At 41.5% G+C, this 12879-nt stretch overlaps 1 long non-coding RNA gene across 1 annotated transcript; it reads right to left on the reverse strand.

Annotated features, from left to right (window-relative positions):
- Positions 1-1343: 1343 nt before the first annotated feature.
- Positions 1344-4955, reverse strand: LOC131368852 (uncharacterized). Its single transcript, XR_009207205.1, has 3 exons — positions 2536-4955; positions 2340-2403; positions 1344-2204 (listed from the first exon to the last, which is right to left on the reverse strand). It is a non-coding gene; the product is annotated as an uncharacterized LOC131368852 (long non-coding RNA).
- Positions 4956-12879: the final 7924 nt, after the last annotated feature.

Here is a 12879-nt window from a genome sequence, read left to right on the forward strand (position 1 = left end):
CAGCCGATATATATCAACTTATTGGCATCCAAACAGATACATCAATCAAGAATCATGCCATTTCCTTATCTGCTGTGACCTTCTCATGCTACGCAGTGAAGTTAGCAATATAGCTATCTGTGTGTCTGAAGACTAATAAGATAATCCACCAGGCTGCAGTTTGGAATTTCAAATCTTCATTGCCTCCTTAAAAGGCATGAAGTTAATTTACAAGCATGTTGAGGTAACTTGCTAGCTAAATTAGCCTGTTTTACTTGCTAATGCCTGGTTAGATTAGCATCAGTTTCAGCAGCAGACTAGGCAGCAAGTCAAATTAACGGTTAAACTAACAGTAAATCTTGGTTCAGCAGTAAATGCTAGCCATGGATATGAGCAACTAAGGCTTTTTCGCTAAGATAAATGTTATATTATGTTATGTATTTTATCTTCTACAAACAGTTATTTTTTTTACTTATTAGCACCTTTAAAGTAGCAACTTTCTGCACTTAAGTACATTTTTGGCAGAAAACCTCCACACTGAAATAAGATTTTGAGACATATACTTCATTTTCTTAATACTGAAGGCCACAGTTACTGCTGCAGTTATTTCTGTTTCAAGCCTTTTTTTGTAACCAGTTATGGTGTATTTCTGGCTTTTGGAATATATTGAGTATTAATCGTGACTTATTGATGATTTATTATAACCAGAAATCCATAAAACACAGAAAAGCAAAGAGTTTGGCTTCTTGTATAATACAGACTTTTATAACAACATTCATAAGACTGTTCAGCTTTTATGTGTCACTGGTGTGCGGTGTGTGTGTGTGTGTGTGTTTGTGTATTCAGGGACACTTAATTCCTCTCTAAATGAAGGTCCATGCACCACTGATCTGGGTGGATGCTGAGCTGGAAACCATCTCTATCTAGAACTATGACAATAATTCCTCTGAGACAACAACAGGAATGGATTTTTCAAAAAAAAGAAAAAAGAAAAAAAAAGAATGATGTGATGAAGGAGAGGAAACCAAGTGAGACAAAGGTTACATAGGTTTAGGATCTCAGCTCGACATGGCAGTGTGAGGAACTGATGGTGTGTATAAGAAAGTTCTTCTTTCTTCTTCTTCTTCTACCTCCTTCAATGATGTAAACCAAGCTTTCAAATTTAGCCAATGAGCAAAAACCTACGAAGCCCATAAACAGTATGATGATTAAAGTTATTACAATGTTTTTTTCAATTTTATTAGACACTCCTACCCCCCCCCCCCGCCCCCAAAAAAAGACCAACAACCAGAACAACACTGAAGGTTTAGTCAGAGTTTCTTTAATAGTCTCTGTTCATTTGCTGTCCCTAGTGATTTGCTGGAGTTTGGGGTGTCCACATCTGTGCCTCATTAGCACAACAATAGGAGCACAGCACCTCCTGCATTAATGAGTGATCCTCAGCACTGGAGCCAAAGACCTCAGCACAATACAGCCCTGCGAATTATCACCGGGGTCTAGAGAAAGCCCATTCAATCCGGTGGCAGCTCCTGTCCTCCATTTACCGAACTGAATGACATCAAATTACATTCAAACTCTTCTAGAAACCATCATCCTCCAAATACAGTGCTAAAGTTTATACCGCGTAGCGTCTGTCTTCGTCTCTAGAGGCTGTTCCAGTGAGACAGATGAGAGTTATTATGGAGGAGGAACCTTGATGGCTGGATTCATTGTGTTCCGTATAGACTCAGCTGCCCAGAGGCTAAGCAAACACTCCTGACATTCGAGTTAAGCAAACGAAACACACAGATTTTCACCAGCAAGTGAGAAATTTCAGCCATGAACATGTTGCTTCGTGGTGTCCATTATCCATTGTCCATAGAACAGAACTTCCTTCTTGTTTAATACCAAACTACAAAAGCTGTAACCATCTCACGGAGTATGAGATATGGAGCTAATAAGTACCAGCATCCTGAATCCTGAAGGTGCTGAGTGTTGGATGGCTGTTGGCCCTAAAGTTCAGAACAAGGTGCTAATGTTCTTCAGCGACAAAACAATGATTCATGACTCTACCACATGAACGGTCAATTAATGCACTCGGACGTTAGTGTTTATTGCCCTTTCCTAAATGAACTGGGGCCTCTCACTGCTAGGGATCTCCCTCTCCTCCCCCTAGCAGTAAAATGAAAACCAGTGATGGCTTGAAGGTTTGCTGATCTGCAGACTGCATTCTGTGTGGTCTGGATCTAGGTGGAGAGAGAGAGAGAGAGAAACGTCAGACTTTACAGGCTTCAGTAATCGCTAGGCGTTAAACTGAACAATTAGGCTCTGACTATATTGTCGCCAGTTTTATGGCACTACATCGACTGCCTGTAACTTACACTTTATGGCCTGGATTGAGTACTCCTTAATGCGTCCATATGCCCTGTGTTCTGTCTGGTATGCCTGAGAGAGTGAGAGTGAGAGAGAGAGAGAGAGAGAGAGAGAGAGAAGGAAATTGCAGGTATACATATGCACTAAGGAGCTTAGCATGCCGTAACTGACAAAGCATGCTTAATGAAACATATCAGTGCTTACGGGGGAAGTGAAACATGTCAATGAGCAGTTTTGAGGGGTGAGAACCGAGGCTCGAGTGACAAGCCTCAGGCACAGTGACACTAGAGTCCCGGAGTCAATCAGGCTTAAGCAGGTTGCGCAGGTACAAGACGGACAGGGTTTGCGCTTTGGAGAAGAACGAAGGTCCAGGAGAAAGTATCGGATCAGCTGACCTTGGTTTTAACCCTTTTAACCTAGTACCTAGGCATACAACTGGAATTATGGGACATTGTCAATCAGTATAAAAAAAACAATATGTTTATCTGATATAAAAATAAGTCAGGACTCTTGTTTGAGACATGTGGTTTTCCTTATGCAGAATTTTATCAGTTGAAGATAAAATTTTAGATGCTATGAACAAGAGAGAAAGAAATGGGTTTGATATCATCATTTACTTTGAAGATACAAACATTTACTCAAGAGATATTTACTGTACATTTTCATGTCTCTGAGCCTGCAAATAGAACCGGCTGTAATGAATTTAAATACACCTTGTGCGCATTTGAATGTGGCCTTTGACTTTGTTTGAGAGAGAGAGAGAGAGAGAGAGAGAGCGAGAGAGAGAGTGTGACACTGGTGTAGACACAAAGAAAACACAAGGCAGGTGGTCAGGGCTGTCCAGGTGAGTGCTTCCTGGAGAAGGTCAGAGGTCGCAAGCGTAGAGGGAATAGACCCACATTCTTCTCTCTCTAAATGAGGGTCTGTACAAGCCAACGGTATGCATGAGCCTCGTCCCCGTGACTGACAGAAGGTGAGTGCGCTTGTGATTCGCCACGGACAGATCCGAAGGTACTGCAGCTGCAGGACGACCCCGGGGGCCTCTGGAAGGTGTTTGCAGCAGGATGCAGATCCTTTTCTCTCACACTGAAAAGGATGTCGCCCCACCACCACCACTAGCCCCAGCCCCAAGAGGGGGGCAGCAGTAAAGTGTTCCCTAAAAAAAAGGCACGCTTTGTGCAAAACAAATCTGAGTCAAATTTGTAGTAGGAGCAGCTGGTGAGTCAAAGTTGTAGGCAAATTATAGTAAATGATACACATTATTATCTGAGCAATAAAACGTTACGGAAAGTGCTGATGTATGAAAAGAATCCACTGCAGGATGATGTGATAGTGATGCAACGTGGAGTATTTTCCTATCACAGCAAGTGTGTTATTTCACTTACAGTACAGCGATCTGCCAGTGATCCCAGCTTTTAATTTATTACTGAACGCTTTTTAACTGATGTAGGAAACATCTAGCCTATGAATTGTAGAAGCAAGGCAAGAATCTTAAAAGTACAAACTCTGTGCTGAAATCTCTCCTCTGTCTTTTAATATCAGATTGTTATAAACACTGGAGACTCCTTCCATCAATGTTACATAAACATCTTCTAAAAGATATTTGATTATTTCTTCGTAGAATACGTCCGCCATAGAAGTCCCTGTAAATGCGGCATTGACAAGATTTAGTGCTGTATTTACAGGATGTAAGAATAATCTTCCTTCACTGAATCATGAGACATAGGAAGAGGTAAGAAGTCCTTCATGGGTGATATTTACATAATTAACTCAACACCGTATCTATTTGCATTTATAATATATATACATCAGTTATGATGTCATACTGTATGAAGTGAACAGAAAGCCATCTTCAGCCATCATGAGCACTACACACACACACACACACACAATGAGGACATATGACTCAATACCCTACTTTTGAGGACACAAATTTTTTACACACATGTATAATTAAGTGCACTATGAAGACATATGACTCAATATCCTACCTTCTGGGACAATTTTTTTTTAGAAACACACACATATCTTTGGTAACACAACTTTCAAGACAGACAGAAGGACACACACACACAATGAGGACATATGACTCAATACCCTACTTTTGAGGACACAATTTTTTTTACACACATGTATAATTAAGTGCAAAATGATGACATATGACTCAATACCCTACCTTCTGGGACACAATTATTTAGAAACACACACACACATACGTAAGTGCAAAATGAGGACATATGACACAATACCCTACCTTCTGGGACACAATTTTTTAGAAACACCCACACACACACGCACTTAAGTGCACAGTGAGGACATACACTATATTGCCAAAAGTATTCGCTCACCTGCCTTGACTCGCATATGAACTTAAGTGACATCCCATTCCTAATTCATAGGGTTCAATATGACGTCGGTCCACCCTTTGCAGCTATAACAGCTTCAACTCTTCTGGGAAGGCTGTCCACAAGGTTTAGGAGTGTGTTTATGGGAATTTTTGACCATTCTTCCAGAAGCGCATTTGCAAGGTCACACACTGATGTTGGACGAGAAGGCCTGGTTCTCAGTCTCCGCTCTAATTCATCCCAAAGGTGTTCTATCGGGTTGAGGTCAGGACTCTGTGCAGGCCAGTCAAGTTCATCCACACCAGACTCTGTCATCCATGTCTTTATGGACCTTGCTTTGTGCACTGGTGCACAGTCATGTTGGAAGAGGAAGGGGCCAGCTCCAAACTGTTCCCACAAAGTTGGGAGCATGGAATTGTCCAAAATGTCTTGGTATGCTGAAGCATTCAGAGTTCCTTTCACTGGAACTAAGGGGCCAAGCCCAGCTCCTGAAAAACAACCCCACACCATAATCCCCCCTCCACCAAACTTTACACTTGGCACAATGCAGTCAGACAAGTACCGTTCTCCTGGCAACCGCCAAACCCAGACTCGTCCATCAGATTGCCAGATGGAGAAGCGCGATTCGTCACTCCAGAGAACGCGTCTCCACTGCTCTAGAGTCCAGTGGCGGCGTGCTTTACACCACTGCATCCGACGCTTTGCATTGCACTTGGTGATGTATGGCTTGGATGCAGCTGCTCGGCATGGAAACCCATTCCATGAAGCTCTCTGCGCACTATTCTTGAGCTAATCTGAAGGCCACATGAAGTTTGGAGGTCTGTAGCGATTGACTCTGCAGAAAGTTAGCGACCTCTTCGCACTATGCGCCTCAGCATCCGCTGACCCTGCTCCGTCAGTTTACGTGGCCTACCACTTCGTGGCTGAGTTGCTGTCGTTCCCAAACACCTCCACGTTCTTATAATACAGCTGACAGTTGACTGTGGAATATTTAGGAGCGAGGAAATTTCACGACTGGATTTGTTGCACAGGTGGCATCCTATCACAGTTCCACACTGGAATTCACTGAGCTCCTGAGAGCGACCCATTCTTTCACAAATGTTTGTAAAAACAGTCTGCATGCCTAGGTGCTTGATTTTATACACCTGTGGCCATGGAAGTGATTGGAACACCTGATTCTGATTATTTGGATGGGTGAGCGAATACTTTTGGCAATATAATGTCTCAATAAAGTACTTTTGGGGATACAAATTTCAAAACACACACACACACACACACACACTTACTTAAGTGCACAATAAGGACACAATGAGTACTTTTGGGGATACAACTTTCAAAACACACACACACACTCAAGTGCACAATGAGGACATATGTCTCAATAAAGTACTTTTGGGGATACAAATTTCAAAATATATACACACACACACACACACAGGAAAAAAGAAAGCGATTGCTAATAATAAGCCCAAGTGCGACTCACTCATCTTCTCCACTGAACCCACGGACTATTTTCTTCTTTCTCATCAGATCCTGTATTTACTTTTGGTTAACAAACTATTTCAATGCTTGTTTTAATTTTATTCACATCTCTCCCTTTCATTGTGGTGCATCTGGCCAAGCCAAATAAAGCAAAATTATTTGAGGCACAGTTTGGGTTTTTGGTAGTTACCATCAGTGACCACTAGATGCTGGATAAAAGAGATGCATTTTTTATGGCACACAGTAAAGATTTAGTGGAAGTGCTGACAGAAAACAAAATAAATCAATAAATGGCACTTTACATAAGTTTTTTTAAGGACACAACACTTTTGTAAGATGTGGCCCATATCACAAGTCCTACAAGACTGATATTTGTCTTTTTTTCTGCATTGTTAGCATAAGCATCTCTAATGTTAAACAGCTTGCATGATCTTCTCAGATTTAGCATCCAGAAACACTGCCATAAAATATAAAGCTCTCATTTTGAAGATATAAGCGTTTTGTTTTCTTTAGCCAGACATGTTATTTGGACTAGAGTGAACTTTTCGTGTTTGTTTTTGTTAGTGAGTCATACAGAGTCGCGAAACAGCGCTCTATCCGGTTCGTGAGCCGCAGGTTCCTGACTCCTGATCTAGCTGGTGATAGAGCAGCTGATTGCTCTGCAGCGGGCTGTGATCTCAGCTTAGCGTTTACTTCTGCGTGCCACGTGTCTACGATCTCGGTCTAGCCTGTACTTCTGCGAGCCACATGTCCTCCTTTGTATCATTTCACACACGCGTGGCCTGGTAAGTGCTTCCAGGCCTTTTGCAATGTGCTGTGACGCAGATTTTGGTCAAACGCTGCATTCTCCTCTTGCCCAGGCGAAAGCAGGCTTATGGCACCGAAACGACGCAGCCATACCAATTACGTTAATTATCCGTAATCATGCCTATTAATTATCTGTGAAATAGCTCTGATGCTGGCATCACAGGATGTGTTGAGTGCGGTGTCGTGTTTTGTTTTCAAACTTCCAGAGCGGAAGAGTCGTCCAGGGACAAATCTTATGTCCTACATGACGGTGTTTTACATGGCAAATCCGTAACCTCCTGTAGACTTGTATGCTTTGGTGATCTGTTGATGCTCTGCACATAAACAAATGATGTGGGAACAGAAGAAGAGCTTCCTGTCAAATAACCTGGTCTTTGAGATGCAGATTTTTTGTTCTCGTTTTTGTGTGTGATACTCAACAGATCAGCTAGTTCTTCATCTTCCAGGAAGTGTCTTGAAGTCTGTCCAGAGACATACCTCAAACTTATCAGGATGGCGTCTAGGTTAATGTCTTACAGTCTGTGTTCCTGAAATTTTTCCTGAACTTCACATCTTCCACACCCAGATTTCTGCGTGATGAACAAACGATGATGAGCCGTATGAACGATTGAACAAGTGCAGGAGAAAGACAGGCTGAGAGGTGCAGTGAACTAAATGAGTAAATGGGGGAGGGAGGAAGGGAGCATGGCTCCGACCGGTAGTGATAGAGCACCAGGTGGGGGCCCTTTCAGCTCAAACTGACCTTGAAGGCAGCTGATTAAATTCCCACTTCCTCTCCGTGGGTTGCTTCAGCACAGCAAGGGCAGCAGGAGTTTATCCTGCTTGCACCTCGTTCTACTCGGACATACTCTTGGCAGTCAATGTGCTTTTTGTTCCACCTCCACTCACACAGGCACACACACACTCTTTACACAGATGGGAAAGGAAGAAGCAATCATGTTTAGTCAAAATTGGCAATTAGGACACTCGCACCACATTGAAGCAGTAGAAATGTTTTTGAATTAAAACTGAAACGAATGAAAATGTTGTATGTCACACAAGTTTGTTTCTTTTAAGTAACTTTTTAAAGTAGCACAATAATATACACAAACACAGATATACACAGCTATCTGTCATCTGTAAGTCTGTTAAAGCCTGTAATTTTACTACAGGCAAAAAAAAAAATGGCCTTAACACTGTCCTGTGTCTGAATTGTCTGAATTGACTATTGAGTGTTAAGCGAAGGAGGTCTGGACCCTTCCATCCCAGTGGCACAGACTCCCAGGCACCATAGAGTCCTCTTAAATTTATTGGCCTCATTTAAAAACCGCAAGCTCCACGTCTAGCTGCCTGACTGTGACTGAGGCCCCACGGTCTAAAGCCTTGGCAGTGAAACTCATGTCTCATAACGTAACGTAATGGACGCTGAGCATCAGCGAGCCCTAGACAAACGGAGCCCAGTTACTGCAGCAATCACTCCAGAGAAGTGTGTAGAACAGGTCTGGCCTCCAGGGTCCAGGGTTGGAAGCCTGAAGGGGGCCAAAAGACAGACGAACAGGCTACACTTGGAGGAAATGGCCCCCTGCTAAGTGCTCCCTGACAGCCCAGAGAGCCTGCCAATAAAATGACATTCAGACCAAGCTCAGTCTGTTGCCTGGCCAAGAATGAAGGAATGATGATGATTATGATGATGGTGATAAGCAAAATGGAAGCAGTTTACTCACACAGAAGGAAGCTGGCTAAAGCCAGGTTGATTTAGCGATGTTGGTCGATTAGTGACAGCTGGAAATGGGCCCTATTTGGAATCGGTTTACTTGACTGTTGGGTGATTAAGTCCACGAAGGGCTGCCGTAAACAACGTAAATGACCCCTGCATAATGTCTGTAAACTGATACGCTGATTTAGCCTCGGAGAAGTTTGCTTTTAACCCTTTATAGCTGCAGCCTATTATACAGTTAGTCACTCTTTCACTTTCAGAAAGCCTCTTCAGGGTCAGTGTGAATCCCTGAATTCTGGGAAAATTGGGTGTTTGGTGGGAATAAATGGAAAGCCAGTTAGTTTATCATGAAGTACAATCAATTTCAGTCACCTGCATGTTTTCTGGGAGGAGCAAGGAAACCAGAGGAAACTCGGACACAGCTCAGGATCGAACCACTGGATTCGGTTATTCGTTCTAAATTCCACTTAATGGGAGATGTTCCACACTGTATTCATAGCAACTACAGTAAAATGACTTTGTCCTTTAAAGTCTTAAGCTTTGTCTTATATATTATCTCATTCAGCCATACTTGGAGTCAATCAGATTGGCTTTATGAGAAGTCTGAAAGTTTTTTTTTCTGAGAGACTCAACCACAATTTTGTGCTTCCTGAAAAAACAAACATAGAGTCGGAAGGGAAAGGAAGGAATTGTAAACACCCCTCGCAACACCCCTCACTCCCTTCTTTTTTTTTTCTCCCTGAAATGCCATGTACACGATACACAATGAGCAACGAGGGAGATGAAATTGTTTTTTGTTTTTTTTACCATGTGTTTGCCAGAGGCAGTGTTGTGGCAACACCCTCATTTTATTTTAACGCATGTATTTGTCTTGTTAAAAAGTGGCAGTAAAGAAGCCACGGATATATACGCAGACGATTTAATGAAAGCTTTTATTGGCTTCTTTTTGAACTTGTCTTTATTTGTGCAATTCCACAGAACAAAGTGACTGGGATTGTGGGATTAAGCCACCCACAGAGAGCTTCCCTCATCCATTGTTTACTATTTATGAGATATGTGATGGAGAATAAGTTTCTAAATATTCCCACAATCGCACCGCATCAGAGAGCTGGGGTGCCACCCAATTTGCAAGCAGTGTTATGTTGGTACTTTATCCGGTACATCTGTGATTTTCTGGATTGCCGAAGTGGAAGTTTGGAAAAAAAAACCTTGAAAAAGCAGATGCTTTAGATAAACACCACTGGAACACTGAGTATGATCTGAGGATCGGATTCCAGTCCATCCCAAATCACCATGCTTTCACAACAAGCGGAGATTTAGAGTAATCCATCTCCTGTCATGTTTTTCTGGAAGCTGAAGGAAAATGGACACACACAGAAACGCCACACAGGAACTCAACCGAGGTCAGGATCGAACCCGGGACCCTGGAGCGGACAGACGTCATCACTGTCTTCATCTAGGATGATAGCACTTATTATTTACAACAAAAGCTTTGAGTTATCAGAGCTTTAACCTTAAGGCAAATTACATAGTAACTACTTTGAATTATTTATTAACTACCTGAAAATCAAGAGAAAGATGTGAGGTTAAGATAGCGACAAGGGCTGGGAGATTTTATCAAGTTAATAACAGGTTCATTGCACAAGCAGTTTTGCTTTCTTCTCACGTTTCTGTCTTTAAGTTCACTTGCTTTTTACATCCGCAAGAGCTTTCTTCATCAGATCCATACAGAACTATAGAGAACAAGCTGGAGAAAGACTTCAAACTGTATTCTTCATCATACTTATACAACTAACTCATAGAAACACAGAGTAAAAATCACCCACTGGTGCTGAAGCTCCACACGGAGATGATTCACCAGGAGATGATTGTAGGTGGTGCCACACAGACGGCTGTCTGGATGTTCTTCCTTGGATAGCTTTAAGACTGCTAAAAACTTTGCACTCCAGACTCCATCTGTTAAATTTGTAATGATCCTCAGACTCAAGTTCCTGCGAACACAAATTTGCACGTTTTGACTAAACTTGTTATACAGTGCATGAAGTAGGAAAGATTGATAATCAGACTATCCGACGTCGTCCAGACGAGGACGGGTTCCTTTTTGGAATCTGGTTCCTGGTTCCTCTCCTTGTCACCTTCACCTCTGCCTTTCACATAATGTCTATAAATGAAAACATTTATAGTTTATATCCGGATTTCCGTAACGCTGCTTTGTGACAATTGTGTCAAATTATATAAATAAAACTTTATATTAAAAATTTAAATTTTTAAACTTTAAAATTTTGATTTGAATTAAATTGAATAATTTCGAAGGTCAAGTCACTTTTATCATGGAACCAGCACAAAGCTGTGTACAATGTCATGATACCGAATTCAAGGAGTTTATTCTAATATGTAAAAAATATATATTATTTTTTGAATTATTATTTTAAAAATTAATTATTAAAAAATAAATTATTTTTTAAATATATTCTATATATTATATATATATAAAATAATATTTATATTTTATATTAAATAAAATATTTTATATTATATACAAAATATCCTCGCACATACCTCTGAGCATTAATTTTCTATTAAAAAAAACACCAGTTTAAAATTGATAAAGAAATCATTATTACTATTCAGATTATGGAGTGAGTGTAGGACGTGCAGACACCGAAGCAAACCAGGGCAAACGTCAGCAATTAAAATGCCACTGTCAAAATCTTCAAAATGTTGGAACAACCTTAAAGTTCTCCCTTTAAAACTTCACAGTGTCCCTAAGAGCATGGGGGAAGCTTTAAAGGCAAAGAGCTTACACCAAACATTGATGTAATTACTTTTTATTCTGTCTGCCTCCCTTTATGGGCACGTATAAACCTTTTATTATTATTATTAAAGTACAGGATTTGTACAGTTCACTACATTTTAGGCCCAAGTCTTAGAGAAAGGCTGAAAGTTGTGGTGAATGTAGTATTAATTCCTGGTTATTTTTCTCTGTAACAGGCACTGAGAGGAAGAAGAAGGTGATGGAGGCAGTGGATCAGACCACAGCTCCTGTTTGGTTGCTCGTGTTTGACTGTAAAGATCCGAGTCGTTCCCCAGTAAACGGCTGAGATGTTTAAGAGCAGTGCCAGCTGCTTGCGGAATCCATGTGGAGAATGAAGGGAGGAATTAGCCGGATACAGGAAGATCTCGTCTCCCTCAGCAGACACACACACACATACCTCCGAACACGCATACAAAACCATGTTCCGGCCTAAAACGACCCACGTTGGCTCAGGTTCCCTTCTTCTTTCCTGCTCTACTCTTTAATCTGTCTATGGGCGAGAGAGATATCCTCATTCACCCGCCCTTTCCTTCCAGTAAAACAGAAGGAAAATGAGATGGAAAGAGGTAGAGAGAGAAGGAGAGAGAGAACTTCATTATTAAAACATCAACATCAAATCCAAAAAGTTACCATGTTTCAGGCCAGCGAAAGGTTAAAAAAGTAAAACGTATCTTTTCCAAAAACATAATAACAGGATACTGTGTGTGTGTGTGTGTGTGAGAGAGAGAGAGAGTCAGAGGGAGAGAAAGAGAGAGAGAAACAGATATACAGAGGGAGGAAGGGATGAATGTGTGTGTGTTTGTGGTGACTGAAAGTTCTCTGTGTTTCCAGGAGATTGTGGTGAGTTTGTGGTGTTGGGGTTCTGTGACGGGCGACAGCCTGACTCTGACGTTTCACATGCCATCCATCCAGCTCTGATTTCTCCTGACCAGAGTTTCGGCTCAGCATCATTCCCAGAGCTCGCCCACGACGAGCACGACCCCGAACTGCTCCTGTACTGCGAACGACAACAAAATAAACACACATCACGCCTTGATCTGTCACTGATATTTCACTGCTTGGTGTGGAGGTTACAGAAATACATGTAGAATTCACGCTAACCATTTCCAGCGCTGTAGCTGTATGCTTCGCTTGTAAGGAATGAAACACTTCATGGTGTGATGGTGTGCAGTTAAAGGAAAATAATCAACATTAGAGTGGTGCGATGAGGCCTGATGAGCAGTTGTTACCGTAGTAACAGCATGAATAAATCCACTGTGGAATAATACCACATCTATTTGTCAACAATTACAATCAAGAATGATACGTTGTACATTTTGTCCGTTTATAGTTACATTTACGTTCGTTTTTCTCATACGATAAAAAAAATGAGCTTGTCTTGTCTCCTTTAAAAAGCACTGATA

The sequence above is a fragment of the Hemibagrus wyckioides genome, linkage group LG18 (genome assembly GCF_019097595.1).
Source record: "Hemibagrus wyckioides isolate EC202008001 linkage group LG18, SWU_Hwy_1.0, whole genome shotgun sequence".
NCBI lineage: Eukaryota > Metazoa > Chordata > Actinopteri > Siluriformes > Bagridae > Hemibagrus > Hemibagrus wyckioides.